The sequence below is a fragment of the Delphinapterus leucas genome, chromosome 11 (genome assembly GCF_059928025.1).
Source record: "Delphinapterus leucas isolate spDelLeu-1000000601 "Yukka" chromosome 11, BTC_Dleu_Yukka2, whole genome shotgun sequence".
Lineage (NCBI taxonomy): Eukaryota > Metazoa > Chordata > Mammalia > Artiodactyla > Monodontidae > Delphinapterus > Delphinapterus leucas.
The window spans coordinates 14,530,067-14,536,875 of NC_143139.1; positions in this window are offsets into that span (position 1 = coordinate 14,530,067).

Here is a 6,809-nt window from a genome sequence, read left to right on the forward strand (position 1 = left end):
TTAGGACACTTGGTAGCTTATTTTAATACATTACCAAGATAAAGGAGAAAATCTACATGTCTCATATGCTCCCAAAAGCATTTCATGAAATTTAACAGCTACTTAAAAAAAAAAAAAATTTTGTAATCTAAAAATAGGGGATTTCTTAACGTGATTAAGGTTATAATTTTTAGAAATCCAAATATCAAAAAAATGTCTATAGATTTATTGCTCCTAATTTTCCTCTAAAAAGAGGATATTGTCTGTTACTTTTTAGCATGGAATTGGTAGTCCTATCCAACACAATGAGGAAATAGCACATATGAAAAAGAGGAGACAAAAGGATTATTATCTACAAATGATAGTTTTCTATAGCTATATTATCTGCATTATTAGCATGCATTAAAACCATTCAGTAAGGTGGCCAGATAAGATACCATAACAAAAGCAATAATTCCAAACAGTAAAACTAGCAGCTAACACGTGTTTAACACAGTATAATAACAGGCAATTTTTAAAAATGATTTCCAGGTATACAACATTTAATCCTCTGAGAAACTTCATGAAGTAGGTATCATTAATAACTTCTAACATGATAGAAATACAGTCCTTTTCACAAAGAAAGAAGAGGGGGAAAAAGGATGCAAAGAAGAATAAAACTAAAAGGGAATGTATAACATTTATATGATAAATTCTCTAATCCTTTACTGAAGATTATAAAAAAAGCCTTGAATATGTGGACAAACATGACTAGAAAGACTCAATGTTGTAATTACTGCCAAATTAATCTGCAAGCAAAATGTAATGACAATTAAAATCCCAACAAAGATTGTTTAATTGAATGTGGACAGCCTGTTTTGGAAAAGAAAATATGTAAGAATAATTGAGAAATTTTAAGGTAAAATAGTAAGAAAATATATCTTATGAGCCAAATCATACCAAAAAATAATTAAATGCTACTTTATTAGAACTGGATTGATATGCTCATTAATAGAATAGCTATTTGAGTATAGAAATTGAGTACATAGAAATTAATTTTATTATAAAGTTTTTAATATGTGCTATCATTAAATTGCATTGATACTCTCAGAAAAAGTCACTGAATGATAAGTAATGTTTGTACCTCACATGCAGAAAAATGAATTATAAATATTAAAAACCTTAGCATGAAAAACTAGAAAAGGGTCAAATTGACATATATATGGGAATCTTCCAAATAATCTCGAGGAGGGTAAAGTCTTCCTAGGCAAAAAATGAATCCAAAGACAAAGGAAAAATACATATAGAAAAAAGTAATCCAGTGACTTTTCATAATTGAACTTTAAGTGTCGGTTATGTTAGTCCCATGGGATTATTTACCAAAGTGAGTGCATATGTCGATTTATTAATAGCACAATAAGTATCTACATACAAATGGATCATTTTTAATCAGAATGGAGGTACTCATCTCACCTCTAATTATAATGCAAGTTACTGAAGGAATTAAAGTTCTAGCAGAAGCAAATGTTTTTAAGATGGAATTACTTCTGGATACTTTTATGTGCTAATATGGAAATTCATCATGGAAGAGTAGTAGATTTTTTTAAGAAGAAGAAAATGCTATTCTAATCTCACAAAGCACATGTTTTCAAACAGCTAACAGATTTAAACTGCATTGAGGTGTACGAACATTTGCACATTATATTGGGGTTAGGTAAGGAATCTAAAGGGAAAATTTTACAGAAAAAACAACAACATTTGATTGCTAAGCTCTGTTTTTTTCTGTTCGCAAAGCACTTTTTGCAATTCATCATGGCACAAATAGCACAGGTAACATTCCCAGCCAGAGATCAGAAGCAATTTCTCTGCAATCACAAATCCTCCAAAACCTCTTCCAAAGAAATTATTCAAATCCAGACATTTACTCTAATAACCAAATGATGAAGATATTGCAATAGTGGCTACAATACAAAACTTCCATTAATATGAAAAGTAGTTAGTATGAAGAAGAGTGCTTTCTTGTTTGCTAGTATTGTAATAAAATACTTTATACATTAAATTCAATTTACAGAAAAAGATAAAGTTTGATAACTTTTGTAGTAGAATTTGTAACTGGACATAATCCTCATCGTAATAAAATTCACCTTTATGAACTAGTACTGTTCTATGTTACAATAAACATTTATGTATTAATATATTTATAAAATATGTTTTTTCCTATGATAAGTGTGTGTGTGTGTGTGTGTAAATTGCAACTGAACAAGGTAAAGATGTTTATATCATCCCCAAGCAATTTAAAAACTCAGTTGACATCATTAATAGAATTGACCTATGACACTCATGCCTTTATTATTCTAAATCACTTTTACAACAAGCTTTGAAAGATAATCTTTCACTAGGGTATCAAATTCTAAAGAAATGTTTTATTCAATATGTAATGTTAGTAATTAACTAAATTACATGGGCTTTTTTGGTAAAAGAAAAATGATGAATACTTCACCAATTTTCAAGGGTTTTCAGAGCATATGTGAGACTAAATAATTGAATGGCTTTGCTAATTTTTCTCAGCATGTATACTTATAATTGCAATTATCTTTTGAAGGTAATGATTCAGTATTTATTAAATTATTCTTTTAAATTATTTTTAAAAGAATTAAAATTTAAAAGAATTAAAATTTAAAATTTAAATTATTCTTGAGGTGTTTATTGTTTCATAAGATTTTAGTTTCCCGCTATGTTTATAATAGTTAAAACATGATAGCTAACAGTAATACAACTCAGCTAGTCACCCTCTTTGTCTCCTCTACAAATTTATGTCATCTTTCCACAGACACGAGAAATCTTTGAAGCTACTTTAGTTCTCCTCAAGTTGTAAGTAGGCTAAAATTTTAGTTAGCTCTTTCTTAATCACTTGAAGTTGGCCAGTAGATACAAAAGCATGGTCTTCAAAAACAGTCTTCCTTCTGTAACACAGCTGCTGCAACAGGAAGCCTGATTGAGTGCACATTCTGCAGAAATAATGAGTTTAAAAAGCTGAGCAAGGCAGATGTGAGAAAAATGTCGCTCATATTTTCTCGACTCCTTTCATTACCCTTTAGAAATAAATATTCCAAAATTAAAATTAAATTTTCAGAATTAAGATTGCTGTGTTGCCATAACATCTTACGGAAAAACCCGAACAAACTTTTCGGCCAACCTAATATATGTATACGTGTGTGTATACACACACACGCATATCTATCTATCTATCTATCATCTATCTATATGAGACCCTATTGTCTCTGTTCCTCTAGAATACTCTGACTAATAAAACTTCCAAGAAGAAATTTTATTCTAATAGTATACTTTTGAGTTGTAATTTGCTCAGGGTGACACAAGGAGTAAGTATTGAAGCCAGGTTGGCACAAAGCCTGCAGTCTTTCCAATATAACACCCTGCCACCCACCACAAATCTCCCCTTTCTCTGCTCCTTTGTTCTTATGTGAAGCAGACTCTTCCCTCTCCGATATTTTTTGCAAAATTCCGATCATCTATGCTTTAGCCTTAATGACGTTATTCTAACAGGTTTATGATACATGTTTACATTTGGCTTCTTTCTTTTACCCATCTCCTTGGCTTTTTCTCAGAAGTTGAGCCAAGCCCATTAGAGTGCCCTCTCTTTATATTCATAAAGTCATGGTTAATTTTTTAGGAGTAAATGTAATTGAATTTTTTTCATGTTTGCTTTATATCAAGCATTTTCTTCTATTATTTCTACTACTCAAAGGTTCTGAAATGGCTTTCTTACATTTCTGCCAATGCTATATTACAAAGAAAGCTATGTCCTGCATTAGATTGCTTTTGCTGCAAACTAATTACCACCAACTTAACGACAAAACAACACATACTTATTATTTCACAGTTTCTATAGGTCAGAAGTCCAGGCAACTGAATATTCTGATTCAGGGTCATATCAGGCTGCAACCCACGTGTCAGCTGGGGCTGTGATCTTCTCTGAAGCCCTACTGGTGAAAGAGCCATTTCCACTCTTCTTGTGGCTATAGGACTCTGGCTCCTCTTGTTTTTTTCTGGTTGTCATCCAGTGGCCTCTCTCAGCTTTTGGAGGCTACCTGCAGTTCCTTGCCACATGGTCTTGTCCATATGCCCATGAACAACGTGGCAGCTTACTTCTGCAAAGCCAGCAGTGGAGGGCCATCTCTCTAGGACATGCTAGCAATACAAAGATAGATAGATAGATAGATAGACAGATTGATCTTGTGTGTGTGTAGCAGTGGATCTTATATATATATATATATATATATATATATATATATATATATTTATCTTGTAACGTAATTATTGGATGGATATTCCATCACTTTTGTTGTATTCTAGTGGTTAGAAGGGTAGAGGATTATACAAGGGTTTAAATCACTGGGGATCACCTTAGGGCATATGTCACATGCCCTAACACTTTATTTGATGCTACTCCTGAACAAAGCATACCTTTATCGCACTTTATTTACAGATGTAAGTATTAATGGTGACAAGATCACATTTCACATTAGTAGATAAGCATGTAGGTACATAACTATTGTTTAATGTGGTAATCTGCGTCAGAGTGCTCTATATAATTCCATTGGCCAGTTATGTCTTGGAATTTTTATCCTAAGAAAATGAATTCATAAACCAGCATTTGAAAAATGAAGTATTTTTATTTGCATTATTTTATTAGCTAGGGTCAGAAAGCAAGCCACACTGGCTATGAGGTGCTCCAGACAGCGAGAAAAGCATGTGCTATCCTTCTTGTTCCTTCCATCTGGGTAAGTCATCCATTTTGAAAATAAAAGAGCAGAGTTGACTTCATTTCAAAAGTTCAAGAAATATGCATTAATTGCCTACTATGTGGCAGATACCTTGCTAGGGCACAGAGAGTAAGAAAGGAAGATAAATAAAATCATCCTCTGGCCTTGAGGAAGATTTAATATTTGTATATCAATTATAAATTGAAGTAAATATAGGGTGCCATGGGTGCACAGATAAAAGAAACCTAGCTAAATTCTAAAGGGATAGTATAATAGGCTGAATAATAGCCCTCAAAGATATCAGGTCCTAATTAATTTCTGGAACCTGTAAATGTTAAGTTATATAAGAAAAGTTATCTGCAACTGTGATTAAGTTAAGAATCTTGAGATGCGGAGATTATCCTAGATTATCAGGGTGAGCCCTAAATGCAATCACAAGTATCTTTATAAGAAGGAGGCAGAGAGATATTTGACAGGAGAAGATAATGGGACCACAGAAGCAGAAATTGAAGTAATGCAGCCACAAGCCAAGGAAGGCTGGAAGACACCAAAAACTGGAAGAAGCAAGGAATAGACTCTCCCCTAGTGACTGAGGGAGCAGGACCCGGTGGACACCTTGATTCCAACCCAGTGAAACTGATTCTGGACTTCTGACCTAAGTAGCTGTAAGAGGATACATGTATGTGGTTTTATGCCACAACATTTGTAGTAATTGCTTACAGAAGCCATAGGAAACTAGTAGAGAAGGTATTATAGACAGAGAAAAGCTTGAGCACAGTCAGGAAAGGAGGAAGCAGATGAGAGATACTGGACACTGAAAAACCTCTGCATTACTTGAGAGCCAAGAATGAGTGAAAATGGTGGGAGCTGAGGCTCATTTAAAAGACAAGGAGAAATCAGAGTGGCCTTATACACCATACTAAAGACATTATCCTGTAGGCATAAGGAATTATCAAGAATTTTTAAGTAGGAGAGAAATGCTTTATTATTTATTTATTATTATGTATTATTTATTATTATTATGTATTATTTATACTCTACTCTGTAAAGTAATATAAAATACAGTTTGGAGATAGTGCAATAAAGGAGGGAAAAGAAGCTGAAGAAGTAGAAGCAGGAACACCTCTTAAAAAGCTGTCTTATATTTTCAAAGGTTCTGAGTTAGAGCAGCAATGAGATCAGAGGAAGCTTGTTTTGAGAAATACGTAGCCAATAAAAATAAGAAAATCTGGAGAGGTAGTATGAGAAAGGCAGGAAACCTTAGATGAGTAGCAAATTCTGATTTAAATGATTAGGTTGAGAGTAGTGTCATTAACAGGTTTTTGTTGTTTAATTTCACTATGAGAAGCAGTTTGAAGGAACAGACACTTTCATTTTTAGACATGTTAAGTTGAAGGTACCCTCGGGGCTGTGCAGTAGTGAGTTGGCTATACAAGTCTAATGCTAGTGAGAGAAGACGCAGAGCTGGTAGAACATGCAGTTCGTCTTATCAATAAATTTTCAGTTCAGAGTTAAGATTTTTGTTTTTGTTTTTTTTCCAGACAGGGATTTCAAATTGATGTATGAAAGATTTTTTGAAAAAGCACCCACTTTGATCTCTGGAGAAGAGAGAAAGATGTTCACATAGACTTTTCCACATTTGGTTTTTTAGATGGTTTCTTAAACCAAAGTGCCCTAGATATTTTGGAAATTCTAAAAAACATATTAAGTAAAATACTTCTGCTTATTTTAACAACCCCTTAAATAGGCATTATAGATCGTATTCTTCCCCGTTTATAGGCATGCATGCTGAGTCTCAGAGGGGATTTTAAGTATGCAACCCAGAGAAACACTCTTAGTAAGTAGAAGTTAGAATTTAAGCTACAGTTTCTTTGATACATAATCCCAGTGTTCTTTCTACTCCACCCTACTGTCTCTTGGCTTTAAGATATTTTTTCTCAAATCTAAATGATTCTTCTTCTTAACATTTGTTGAAGCTGATTTTTTTATCAGCTTTTTAGTACTATGTAACAAAACCAAAAGTGTGACAGAAATCAATTTTACAAACAAATTATAGTCCTATAATAT